The sequence below is a fragment of the Rhinopithecus bieti genome, unplaced genomic scaffold (genome assembly GCF_001698545.2).
Source record: "Rhinopithecus bieti isolate Rb0 unplaced genomic scaffold, ASM169854v2 scaffold_8675, whole genome shotgun sequence".
NCBI classification, from domain to species: domain Eukaryota; kingdom Metazoa; phylum Chordata; class Mammalia; order Primates; family Cercopithecidae; genus Rhinopithecus; species Rhinopithecus bieti.
The window spans coordinates 4,491,422-4,505,672 of record NW_016806447.1 but is presented as its reverse complement, the minus strand read 5'-3'; the positions used below and the strand labels follow the sequence as shown (position 1 = coordinate 4,505,672).

Here is a 14,251-nt window from a genome sequence, read left to right as displayed (position 1 = left end):
AAAAAAAAAAAAAAAAAAATCAGTTGAGGTCTCGCTGTGTTGACCAGGCTGGTCTCGAACTCCTGGCCTCTGGTGATCCTCCCATCTTGGCCTCCCAAAGTGTTAAGATTGCAGGCATTAACTACTCCACCCTGCCTGGTTGTGTACTTTTCAAAATTAAGTTTTAATATTAAATGCTGCTTCTAGATATATTGTAAAATTCACCTATCAATGAGTTTTTTTATTAAAACATTGCAATTGTACTAGACTTTAAAACAAATACTAAGTAGTAATTTAGGCTTCGATGTTGGTTTATAGTTTTCTCATTTCTTTCATTTAATAGCTCTGTAAATGAAGCAGTTACTTCCATTTTCCTGAGGTGCAGGAACTGTGGCCCAGATAAGTTAAGCGACCTGCACAATGTTATAGGTCCAATAAGTGATCTGATCTAGTCCCTTTGACATTAAAGTTTGTGCAGTAAACCAGCTATGTCAATTTGCCACATTTGTAATAGCGTTCAATAAATTTTCACTTAAAGGTTTAATATTAAAATAGTAGCAAGAATTCATAAACTTAATTGGCTTTAACCGCTTTTCTTCCCCTGAAAACAGATGCATATGTACACATGCACACAGATTGCTTACAGATTGCTTACAATATCAGCACATAGTAGGCCTTTGCATGTCGAAGTCCACGCTGTGGTGCCTTTTTTTTTTTTTTTTTTGGCTCGGTGTTTTGACTGCAAGTCTTTTTGGATAGAACTTTATAGTTAGAAAGTAGCTTTCTAATAGTTGGATGGGTTTTATAGGCACAAAAAACAAGTCTTATACTCGCTGTAGTTTATTTTTTGAGTTCTTATTAATGAGGAGCATCCACTTTTGCATTGACAGTGGTTTCAAGATTGCCTTATCAGCCTTTAAAGGATTCTTGACTAGGTGTGCACATTAGAACTGCCAGGTCCCCAGTGGTTCTGAAGCAGTAAGCTTTGAATGGGCTCTGGCATCAGCACTTTTACTGAGCTTCACAGATAATTCTGATGCATACTCCAGGCCTGAACCAGTGATCGATTTGAAACATGCGTAACAAAGCAAAAAAAGTTTTGTTTCACCTTTTGAAATACAGTTAGCTCTTTTACCATGTTGGAGATTATTCATTCAGAGAGACAGGTCCTTGCTCTGGAGTGGCCCTCGTGTGTGTGCATTAGCTCAGCACCTGCCCGCACTGCAAGCCCCAGTAGGATGTGCCTTGTCCTTCCCTGTTTCAGCCCTTAACACAATTAACACAATACCTGGTACAGAGTATGTAGTGGGCATCTGTTGAATGAATGCTTTTCCCAGTAGCAGTGTATTCATACAATATTAATGTAATCGTCCCCTGGTTTACAGATAAAACTGAAAGCACTAAGGGCCCAGTGAGTGAGACCCAGGTGTTCTTCCTCCACCCCTAGTGGTCCCCTGGGCAGGTCTTTTTTTGTAACACCCACCAGTCTGTTCTGTAGTCAATCATTGATTGACTTGTCTGTGAACTTGAGAGGAGGAACTGTTTCACAGTTTCATTAGCACAGAGTAAACATGTTTGCCATGCAAGGTTATTTTACATCTGCATTTAAGTGATAAATGTTGAGTCAGTGAAAAGTTTTGATTAAACAATAGTTGTAGATGTGCTAGGTTTTTCAAATTACTAATATCAAGTGGAGATTATTTTTACTTGTAAGGGTATTGCTTTTGCGATAGCATAAATAATGGTTTTCCTTTTTTGTAATGTAAATTAATTCCTGGCAACTTTTGTATTCCTACAGACAGGGGAAGCTTAATTGCCTTTATAAGTACTTATGTACAACTTTGTATCAAATTTTCTGTAATAGTTTATGCTTTATTACTATATATGTACTAAAATTTTATCTGACTTCCATTTACATCGTTTGTACAATTACATGGTTGTAAAATAAACTTTTAAACCTCAAAAAAACTGTTAGTTATGACAGTGCTAGCTGCTATAACACAAAAATGCTGAAATATCAGTGGCTTAACACAAAAGTATTTTCTGCTCATGTTACAGCCTGGTAGAAAAGTTCCTGGTTAGGCAGCTCTCTTCCTTATGAATAACTGAACTCTTAATTACAACATTAGTCATACCCAGGGACAATTTTGCTTTATTCTTCATGTTATGTAAAATGCTCACCTACTTAATAGTGCCCCTTCCTGCATTTAAAAAGGAAATGTACAGGGCTAAAAGTAAAACATTTTCTTTCTTTTTTTCCCCTCCTACTGAGGAAGGAATAACTTCCACAAGTCCTTTCCAATCAGTAAATTAGGTCCTGTGTACCTGTGTTTTGTGTCCTCAATTCAGAAGGTCCTGTTTTGGTCATCTGGACATCTTACAGCTGATAAATGGATAGCAGTGGATCATTTTTCATCCCATTTAAACTCTTCTTCTTAAATCTATGTTAATCAACATAGATTTTATATGGAGAAAATGCAGATTAAAATATTTGAGGAGAAGCAGTCTTGAATGGAAGGAGACAATGGACGAGAGGAATATGGAGAATAAATGAAAGAAGGAATACTGGGCTGGATCTGGCTTGACACTGCTAGAGTCTCTCTAGGCCTGGCATCATGGGAATTTGGTAGATTTACTCTTTGAAGACTGTTCAGTCCTGCTCACTGCCAGGACTTTAATGAGGCTTAACTATAATCCCTTTCTAACCACCATCCTACCTATGCCATGTTACAGTACGGATAGAGGCACAGTTAATAGAGCCAAATGGTTTCCTAGAAATTTCCCACAGCAAAGATAGTGGTTGCAGATGTCAATTCTGCCTTTAACCTTGTAATTTCAGTCATTTCTATTATCATAGATAATTTATGCTATCATAATAATTTATGCTATTACTATAGATAAAAAGTAAAGGTATATGAAGACATATATGGCATGGACCCTTTACCTCTCTGACCTTATTTTCTATACTTAACCCACTCAGCCCCAGTCACCTCTGAGCCATCCTGGTTTTCCTCAGGCATAATAGGCAGGCTCTGTATTCTAGCTCAGTGTTGTCCAAAATAAATAAAATGTGAGCCACATATGTAGTTTTAAGTTTTCTAGTAGCTCCATATCAAAAGACAAAAAGAAGGAAGTGAAAATAATTTTAATAACTTATTTAACCAAATATATATTAATGGCATGTTTCACCATTTTTTAAATACTATATGTTTGAAATCCTGTGAATATTTCACACAGGCGGTAGCATTTCTCATTTGGATATGAAATTTCCATTAGAAATACTTGATCTGTATATACACTTTATAAAATTTATAGTTGAAATATAGATTTACATGCCTGAGTTGCTTCAAATATACTTAAAATTTTTCCTATAAATCAATTATCAGTTTTAAATTTAAATTAAATGCAATTAAAATTCATTTTATAAACCAAATCACATTTCAAATGCACAGTAACTACATGTGGTGGCTAGTGGCCATTGAACAATACACTTCCAGCTATTCTCTCTGTAAGGAATACTTTCCTACAGCTAATCACTTATTTAAGTCCCTTCTTCAGGTTTTTGCTAAAATTCACTGTCTCAGTGAGGCCTACCTTGATCACTCTATTTAATACTATAGTGTGCCCCAACTCCCCACACTTCACACTTCTTCATTCTTACTTTATCTCTTTCACTGCATAATTACTAATTTATTATTTTCATTGTTTATTGCTTTCCTCCTTTTTCTCTACTACTTGATGGACGTAAGCTTCCTGGAGGCAGGGATTTTTATTTTGTTCACTGATAACATCCCAACACCTAGAATAGTGCTTGGCCTATAGTAGGTGCTCAATAAACATTTGTAGATAAAACGTAATGAATGAATGAGTCATTGTAAAAACTTGTTACAATTAGAAATAAGTATATACTAGATTCAAGATATAATTCAGAAAGAGTTAAAAGCATTGCTGAGCAAATCTCTCTTAACTAGATCTTGAATATATTCTCTGTACCTTATACCATTTTAAGCTGGAAGTAATGGGGAGAGAAATGAGGAGTTTAAAATGAGATTAAAAGAAGCTTAAATCTCTAGTTAGGAAGACAAGATTCACAAAAAGAAAATATGAAAAAATCCTGAATTTTGTTGAAAAAATTAGAAAATGGACTTACAATAAGGTCTCTCTGGTTGTGCCATATATATTCCTTTGATGAGAATTTCCCAATAGATATTTAAGTAGTAATATATATATATGTGTGTGTGTGTATATATATATAAAGTAGTTATATATTTATATGTATTTGACAGAGACGGAGAACATAAAAACAAGAAAGTTAAAAGTATTATAAAGCCTGCACTTGAGAATTAGTTTAAAACAATGATAGTGAAAAATAGAATAATTTTGGCATTAAACATTGAATTTATACAAATCTTTTAGAGATTCATGTATTATACAAAGTTCTGAGGAAAAAATGTTTTGAACCTAGAATTATATACTATCCCAACTGTTCATCAGATTCACATTTCAAAAATGAAAGCACTCAAAATGTTTATCTTCCATGCATCCTTTTAAGGAAATACTTTCAGAATATTTTCCTACAAAACAAAGATAAATCAAAAGCTATAGATACAGTAGCATGAGACAAAATTAAATTAAAACAAAAAAAGCTATAGAATACAAGAAATGGAAAAAGTACCCAGGGATTCAGTTGAAAGATTTTTTAATCTCCTAGTTGTTGGCCTGGAGAGCAGTTTGTCCAGGTTAGAACTGGTCTTCAAGAATAAGAACAAAATGGATTCCAAGCAATAGAATTGGAAATAGAAGCACATTAGGTGTATGATGGAGACAAATATTACTTTTCCCAACAACCACCACAATCACTACTACCATCACCACCAAAAAAGGCATTCAGAAACTAAAGGAAAAATAAAAAAATTTAGTGATCTAAATATGAAAGAGACAAAAGTGGGGCATGATTTTAAGGGATTAGTGGAGTATGGGAAAGGAGTATTCATTTGATCTTGACATAAAAATGTTTTGTTTTGAGTGTGAATAGTGATCATGACATTGAAACAGCGGAGATGGAAATAAAATCCTAACTTATGTCTTGTCTTTATACTAAAGAGTATACACCTGATTGCAATAAACTTGCAGTAAACCATATTTTTTTATTTTTAATTTTAGAATAGACCTGTACTGAAAGCATGGCTACAGAACAAAAAGCAAATGTTATTACATTTTGACAACATAAAGATAAAAGAACTACTGATGGAAATTGGGAGGTGAAAGGCAGAAAGGAGATGAAGGGAAGGGTAACAGTGCTAACGTTCTCTTATTACAAAATGAGTACCAAAAAGAGAATATTGAAAGTGGATGCTATAAAATATACTAACAATATTGTTTCAATTATCAGTGTTGGTAGAAAGATGAGAGTTGGAATATTGAGTAAATTGTTTTCATTTGAGACAGGGTCTCGCTTTGTTGCCCAGGCTGGAGTGCAGTGGCGAGATCATGGCTCACGGCAACCTCCACCTCCCAGGTTCAAGCGATTCTCCTGCCTCAGCCTCCCGAGTAGCGGGGATTACAGGCACCTGCCACCATGCCTGGCTAACTTTTGTATTTTTAGTAGAAACGGGGTTTTACCATGTTGGCCAGGCTGGTCTCGAACTCCTGAGCTCAAGTGATCGCCCACCTCAGCCTCCCAAAGTGCTGGGATTACAGGCGTGAGTAATGGTAGCCATAGTGGTGGTGAGTGAGTTCAATCAAAGAGGGAGTGTTTGCAAAGCAAAAATTGTGAGGCGCACCTCTTACCACCACAAAGTTCAAAAACAAACAACTACAAATATGGCGGGCTCACTGAGTGCTTTTGTACTGAATCATTTAATCTTGTGCATTTGTATTATTATTGTATGCTTTAGGAATTTTTATTTTACAATAATTTGTATTCATCCATTTATTTCCAAACCTCTCTCCTAACATGCCCATCTGTGGGATGTGGGAGGAAACCAGAGTCCCTAGTGAAAACCCACACAGACATGGGGAGAATGTGCAAGCTCCACACAGACAGTGGCCCTGGCTGAGAATCAGGTTTTTTTCTCATTAATGTTATAATGAAATGGCCTTATTCAAGGACCTCCTGAACCTCCCACACTCTGATATAACCCCCCAACACACACACACACACACACACACACACACACACACACACACACACACTCTTGTTGAAATCATTGTCATAGAGACTCCTGTACTTGATGAGAATGTGTCTCTCTCACTGCAATAGGGGGAAAGAAAGTTGAGAATTAAAGCTTAGAGACTTAAAATCTACCAGTAGGATGTGTCCACAAATGTAATAGTATATTACATTATAATATATACATATACTAGTATGTTGTATTATATAACATCAATATATTAAATATAATAAAGCAATATAATCATTATATATTGAATGTTGTGGGGATAATATGCATTGTTTTGAAACTAATGTAGTATGTGTTTCATTCCCTTTATGAAGTAAGTCTATACTCCAGTAACCTTTAAGATTATCCTTAGTGGTCTAAAGGAAGGAAAAGGTTGATAATGCCAGAACAAGACAGGATTATCAACATAGGATAAAGGCAAAAGAAATAGCACATAGGAAGTGTGCCTAGCAGGAACTGGGAGTAGAAGACCTGATTCTAGAATGGAGAAAAGGAGAAAAGAGAATTCAGACTCCTGTGGCTCCTCTGGACTGAAACCCTAGAAGGGGTTGATGTAGGGGTTTAGAAACACAGTAGTAATTTTCAGGGAATCCTTTAGCAGCAGAGATTTTTTTTGTTTCATACTTCTTGTGTTACAGGATCTTCGGGGTGTTGATTTTCTTCCCCTGTAAACCTCTGTTGCCAGTGGATCCTTTGCCTGAGTTCTTGTCCTGCGTCCAGGAAGAATGAGGTATGCAGACAAATGAAGGGTGAGGAAGAAGAAGAGGGTATTGATTTAGTGCTAGAACTGCTCAGAAGGACACCCACAATGGGTAGCTCCCCTCTGTGGGCAGGCAGGTTGTCCATCAAGTGTTCAGCTCTCAGCGGAGAGGAGGCCCTAGAGAGGGCAGCTCCTCTCTGCTCTCTGGTCATCCTGAGGTCTGCTCCTCTCTGCAGGCAGGTCGCTCAGCAGTCTCTGCAGATCTCTGAAGCTATCAGCAGAGAGGGTAGCTCCTCTCTGCTGCTGGTCATCCTGTTGTGTGCTCAGCTCTGGCTGAGCCTAGCCATTTATGGGCCTCAGAGGGGAGGAAGTGCATGCTGGTTGGTCCATATGTGGTCATGGGCAGGCCTGGAAAAGGCAGCAGTATCCACTCCAGTCAGTGGAGCTGGCAGCCTGGCCCCTAGCCTTCAGGCCCTCCCTGAGCTGACAGAGAGACCTCACCGGAGACCCACCCCCTTCCACCTGTGACTCTGCCTCCCACTGTTCATGATGCCTGGGCTCAGCCTGATTTCACTCCAAGATTGGAGTGGGAGCCAACAGCAGGGAGAAGCCAAGCAGTGGGAGCAGGCACTTCTGAGCTTGTGAGGACAGGGGGGCCTTCCCAGGCCCCCAAGAGTGCAGGGATACCTGAGTCTGCTGCCATAGTTTGAGCAATTGCACCGCTGCCCAAAAGGGCAGGGCTCCTGCCTGCTCTGTGGAAGAGGCAGCCCTGGCCACACCTTCCTGCCACAGCTGGGATGATGGTAGGCCAACTGGAGTGGCTGCCACCATCACTTGGGCATACTGGAGAATTTTTAAGGTCTCTTAGAAAAAGCATTATATTTAACAAGTTGAACATAACAAAGTAGAATGAGTTGAGAAACGACAAAAGATTCTCTCCAGTTTTCTAAAATCAAAGTTGTCATGATAGAATTCCTAGATTTCCCTTGGGCTTAGGGAAGGTAACTGGGGTACAAACCAGTTTATGATCTTCTGTAAGAAGATGCCCACCAAGGGCAAGGGAGTGCATCTTGAGTTTGTGGGAGGGCCACCGAACAGGGTGAGAGGGCATGGAAATTTTTGTCTGTAGAATGACCAGTGCCAGGAGGCTATGATGAGGGAATTTAGCAACCAGGTTCCCAAAATCTAAAAAAAATACTAAATTACTGAGCTAGCAATTAAACGTCACCATTGCTGGAGACCATACTAACAGCTAGAACTAACAGAACAAAGAACAAACTACAATTTTTCCCAATGTCAGAATGTCATAGTATGAAGAATCATGTGCAAAAGGAATATGTATTTCTCTTTATTGGAAATCAACTTAGTTCACAAACCCCATGTTAACAGTTAAAACTAATGGTAAAACACCTAATCTTGTTAACTAAAATTTAGTCACTTCTAAGTTGAAACAGTTTTCTTTGAATAAATATTTAAATTCAGAGTTATTTTTCTTCCTAAGAGCAGTGGCCTGCCATTGGATAAATACCTTGTTCTGGTGCTGACCTCTAGCGGTCATTGGCCTTCCCTGAGGTATCTGATCCTGGTTGGTCTTTGGATGATAGAAATTTGCATTCACTACTGTAATGTCCTGCCTTGGCATCCAGTCCCTAAGATACAAGTACCTTATATTTATCTTACCACAACTCTAGGCTTCTTTGGCTCACCTAGTTCTCTTTCTTCATCTTTCATGGAAGATCTTTCCTTATCTTCATTTTGTGTATTTCATTTTCTCCCTGAAATACACAAAATTCAGGGAGTATGTAGGCAAGATAGTTTTTGTTGCTATTTGTTAAAATTTGCTTTATTTAGGTATGATTAATATGAATAAAATTCACAAATTTGAAGTGTACAGTTTTGTGACTTTTGACGAATGTATATCATCATGTAACATCTACTACAATCATGATATAAAACATTTCATCACCCAAATAATGTTCCCTCATGCCCATATTGTGGCATGCATTAACAGATTATTCTTTTTCAAAGCATGTTTACTGAGATATAATTCACATAATTCACATACAATACAATTCATTTAGGAAGATTGGATAAAGAAAATGTGGTACATATACACCACGAAATACTATGCAGCCATAAAAAAGAATGAGATTATGGCCTATACAGGAACATGGATGAAGCTAGAGGCCATTATCCTTAGCAAACTGATGTAGGAACAGAAAACCAAATACCACATGCTCTCACTTGTAAGCGGAAGCCAGATCATGAGAACACCTGGACACAAAGGGGACCAACAGGCACTGGGGGCCTACTTGAGGGTGGGAAGGGGAAGAGGATAGAGGATCAGAAAAAAGTAACTGTTGTGTACTAGGCTTAGTACCTGGGTGATGAAATAATCGGTACAACAAACCCCTCTGGGACGAGTTTACCTATATAACAAACCTACGCATGTACCCTTGAGCCTCAAATGAAAGTTTAAAAGAAAAAAAATTCATTTAAAGTATTCGCTTGTATGAGTTTGTTTTGTTTTGTTTTAAGAAATGAGGTCTCACTATGTTGCCCCAGTGGCCTTGAACTCCTGGGCTCAAGTGATCTTCCTTCAGCTACCCCAACCACTGTGTATGGCTTAAATAGTTTTTATTGTGTGTAAAGATTTGTGCAACCATCACTGCAGTCATTTTTAGAACTACTGATACATGCAACAACATGGATAGATTTCATAGTGTTATGCTAAGAAGTTAGTCATAAAAAATTACATACTGACTGTATGATAATAGTTACATGTCTTGCTAGGAAAAGCAAAACTGGTGACAGGAAGAAGATCAGTGACTTCCAGAGCCTTGGGTGAAGGGAGGAGATTGACTACAAAGGACATGTGGTGACTTTTTTGGGGAGAAGAAATGCTTTCAGTACTCTAAAAAGAAGCCTAGTACGCATTAACAGTCTTCCTTACTTCCCCATTATATGTCCAGCCCTAAAAAAAAAAAAAACATTAATCTACTTTCTGTCTGCATAGATCTGTCTATTCTGGACATTTCGTGTAAATGTATCAGTACTTAATTCCTTTTTTTTTTTTTTTTTTGAGACAGTCTGTCTCTGTCACCCAGGCTGGAGTGCGGTGGCGCTATCTCAGCTCACTGCAACCTCCACCTCCTGGGTGCAAGCGATTTTCCTGCCTCAGACTCCTGAATGACTGGAATTACAGGCCCACGCCACCATGTCCGGCTAATTTTTGTATTTTTAGTAGAGACAGGGTTTCACCATGTTAGCCAAGCCAGTCGCAAACTCCTGACCTCAAGTGATCCGCCTGCCTCGACCTCCCAAAGTCCTGGGATTACAGGCATGAGCCACTGCATTCGGCCTTAATTCCTTTTTATGGTGGAATCATATTCCACTGCATGGGTGTATCACAGTTTGTATATCCATTTACTAGTTGGTGGACATTTGGATTGAAATCTAGACCACTTTTTGGCTATCATATTTATAGATAAGACTGCTGTGAACATTTGTGCACAAGTTATTGTGTGAACATACCCAAGATGTAGGCCTCAGAGTGGAATTTCTGAATCTTGGGCATATACCCAAGATATATTCCTAGGAGTGGAATTTCTGGATCATGTAGTAACCCTATGTTTAACATTTTGAGGATGTTTGCTCTTTTTTATTGCTGAGTGCTATTTCATTTGTTTGTCCATTTACCAGTTGATGAACATTTGGGTTGTTTCTACCTTTTGACTACTATGAATCAACCTGCTATGAACATTTGACAGGTGTGAGCACACACTTTAATAATTTCTTTTAAGTATAATAAATTCCTGTAAGTAGAATTACTGGGTCATATGGTAAATATATAAGTTTATGAAAATTGCCAAATTGTTTTTTAAAAAATAGCTGTATCATCTTGCATTCCCATCAGCAATGTATGAAAGTTTTGGTAGCTCCGTACTCTCATCAACATTTTATGTTGTTAGTCTTTAATTTTAGCCATTCTAGTGGATGTATAGTGGTTTTAATTTGCATTTACCTGATGCTGATAATGTTGAACATCGTTTTCTACTTGTCATTTATATATCTTCCTTTGTGAAGTGTCAATTCAGATCTTTTGCCCATAATCATTCAATAAAATAAAGTAATCATTTTATCCTTGCTTGGAAAAGCTACAGTTTTTATTCAATCCAGTGTAGCTTAGTCTGCATCTACCATGGAACTGAATGTAGATGGAGAAAAGCACAACCATCTTAAATGGTTTCATTTTAAATTCAAGTAGGCCCTTAATGCAGCCCAGCAATCATAATGCATTCACTCTTCTCCTTTTCTAGATGACTGTTTCATTCTTTCTCCAATTTCTTCAAATCTCTGTCGCTTAAACCATCATCTTTTGTTACTACTTTTTTGAGAAAATTGAAGCAAGTAGAAAAGAATTTTTATTGCAACCACTTCTTTCTGGTATCTGCCAATATACTGTGCCTTTCCTCCTGTTCATGTTATATGAACTGCTCCTGCCCTTATCTAAGCCCACCTCATCTGCTTGTATGCTATGTCTCATCCCCTTTTGCCTACTCTAGAAGATTAACCCAATCATTCTACCCTCTCTCTCCTATATTATTAGTTTTTCCTCTATCTACTAGATCATATCCAACATGCTGGTTTTTTCTGTCTTTAAAAATCTTTCTGGCTGGGCACAGTGGCTCATGCCCATAATCCCAACACTTTGGGAGGCCAAGGTGGGCGGATCACTTGAGGCCAGCAGTTCAAGACCAGCCTGGCCAACATGGTGAAACCCCATCTCTACTAAAAATACAAAAATTAGCCAGGCTTGGTGGCAGGCAGCTACTCAGGAGTCTGAGGCAGAGAGAATCGCTTGAACTGGGGAGGCAGAAGCTGCAGTGAGCCGAGATAGGGAGGTGGGAGGCTACAGTGAGCTAAGACCATGCCACTGCACTCCAGCCTGGGTGACAGAGCGAGACTCCATCTCAAAAAAAAAAAAAATTTCTTGGACTCTCTTCTTTACCTTTTCCCCAATCCCGCCATCAAGCTACTGCCTCATTCCTTTTATGTCCTTTATAGAAAAACTCCTTGAAAGAGTTGAAGATATCAACCATCTCCAATGTCTCCAATTCCTCTTTTCATTCTCTCTTAGGCCATTCTAATCAGGCTTTCATTCCCAGTGTTCTATCAGACCTGTTCTTCTCAAAACTTTCAATGTCCTCCACATTGCTAAATCCAATGGTCAGTTCTCAGTCCTCATCTTATTTGACCTATCAGAAGCTTTTAACACCTTTGATCTTTCCTTTCTTTTGAAAATATTTTCTTCACTTGAGTTCCAGGATGCTTTTTCCACACACAGTCTTCTCCATATCAGTCAGTGACAACTCCATCCTTCCAGTTAGTCAAGCTAAAAATCTTGGAACTATTCTTTACTCCCCTCTTTTCCTTGCAGCCCACATCTAGTTTGTCAGTGCATCCTGTTGCCTCAATCTTCAAATTGTATCCTGCATTTAAGTCTAAACATTTTTTTTTGTTTTTGAGACAAGGTCTTGCTCTGTTGCAGGCTGGGGTGCAGTGGCACCATCATAGCTCACTGTAATCTGGAACTCCTGGGCTCAAGAGCTCTTCCTGCCTCAGCCTCCCAAGTAGCTAGGACTACAGGCATGTGCCACCATGCCTGGCTAATTTTTAAAACTTTTTGTAGAGACAAAGTCTCCCTGTGTTGCCCTGGCCAGGACTCCTGGCTTCAAGCGATCCCCCTGCCCTGGCTTCCCAAATCTCTGAGATTACAAGCACTTTAACTGTATAATAAATTGTATCTTTATAGATCATTTCCATTTATTTTTTGTGAGTTATTACATTTTTGAAAATATAGTAGACTTTTAGAACCCACAAATGCTTTTCCTTATCATATCAGGAAATGCTGTGTCTAATCTACAACAGTCAGATTTTTAACAGGCTCAAATAAAAATGGCCTGTTTCTAACAACCAAACAACAACACAGCAACAACATAAACATACACTCAGACATCCACTTCATACCATCATACACTCAGACATCCACTTCATACCACCTCAGCAACAGCAACAACACACATACATACACATCTACTTCTCATTACGTTTAATGCTGCCTTCCTGATTCAAGCCACCATAATCTCTGCTTGCATTATTATAATAACCTGTCAATTAGTCTTCTTACATTCACCCTGCAGACCATTCTCAGCATAACAGCCAGAGTGATCCTCTTAAAAAATAAATCAGATCATGTTATACCTCTTTTCAAAACCTGTGATTTGCTCCTTTTCTCTTACAGTGAAAGAAAGCCAGTGTTTTTACAGTGGCCTACAAAGATTGACATGGTCTTTCCACCACCCCCTTACCTCTCTGACCCTTATCTTGTACTACTCTGATATTCCAACCATATTGGCCTGCTTACTGTTCCTCAAACAAAAGTAGGCATTCTCTTGTCTCAGGTCTTTAGTGCGTGCTATTCACTGTGTTTGATTACCATAGTCTTCATGACTGATTTCTTTCAAGTCTTTGCTCAAATATCACCTTTCAGTGAGTCTTCCCTAACAATCCAATTTAAATTGCAAACACTCCATGCACTCCTAGTCTCGTTTGTGCTACTTATAAACAAAAGCCAAAACCATAGCACTCACTACATTCTAACATACTTGTATAATTTACATACTTATTTTAGTTATTTGACTACCTCCTCCCACAAGAATATAAACTTCACAAAGGCAAGATATTTATCCATTTTGTTCACTGGTATACCTCTAGTACCTAAAACAGTTCCTAGCACATTTTAAGAACTCAAATATTTGTTCAATGAATGAATGAAAGAAATTTAGTTAAAAACGGGAACAAAACAGGAATGGAACAAAATCACATTGGGGATAAACAAGGCCAAACTTGCCGTGAATGTCATCTCGCATTTGTTCTATTCTTTTTGATGAACGTTGTCTTTTGTGTGATATATAGATGAGTCTGGCAGGTTTTGGGAGGCCAGCAACAGGAGAACTTTTCTACCTAATTTCCTGTAGGCCTACATGCCTGGGACTTAAAAGCGGGTTATTGTGAGCCTAAGGCCTGAAAACATGCACACTCTCTTTTTTCTTTCTAACCAAACTCCTGCTTTTTAAAAAATGATATTTCTAGGAGTGAGGCTGTGCTGTGTGTTTAATCTTGGATTGCCAAGCCAGTGAGGTGGGGAAAGGTTGGAACTTGTCTCAATTCTAAAGAGTAGAGTTGGATTTTGTAAACATGGGTGTATTTCATAATTGAAAATGTTTTCTTGAAGTAATATATGTGTATACAAAAAAATACACATATCATAAGTATATAGCTTGCTGAATTTTCACAAACTGGATGTGTCAATGTAATTGGCACCCAT

The 14,251-nt window shown here is 38.2% G+C and overlaps 1 protein-coding gene across 8 annotated transcripts in view; it reads left to right on the top strand.

The window, feature by feature from the left end:
- The window catches only part of ART3 (ADP-ribosyltransferase 3 (inactive)), a 106,485-nt gene that overhangs the window by 49,454 nt on the left and 42,780 nt on the right, over nucleotides 1-14,251 (top strand). Inside the window, exon 2 of one of the 8 annotated variants that reach the window (XM_017876568.1) lies at nucleotides 6,800-6,891. The exons of the other annotated variants lie outside the window; for them this stretch is intronic. The gene's annotated coding sequence lies outside the window, so the exon portion shown is untranslated. The remainder of the gene's footprint in view (nucleotides 1-6,799; nucleotides 6,892-14,251) is intronic. 8 annotated transcript variants of the gene reach the window in all.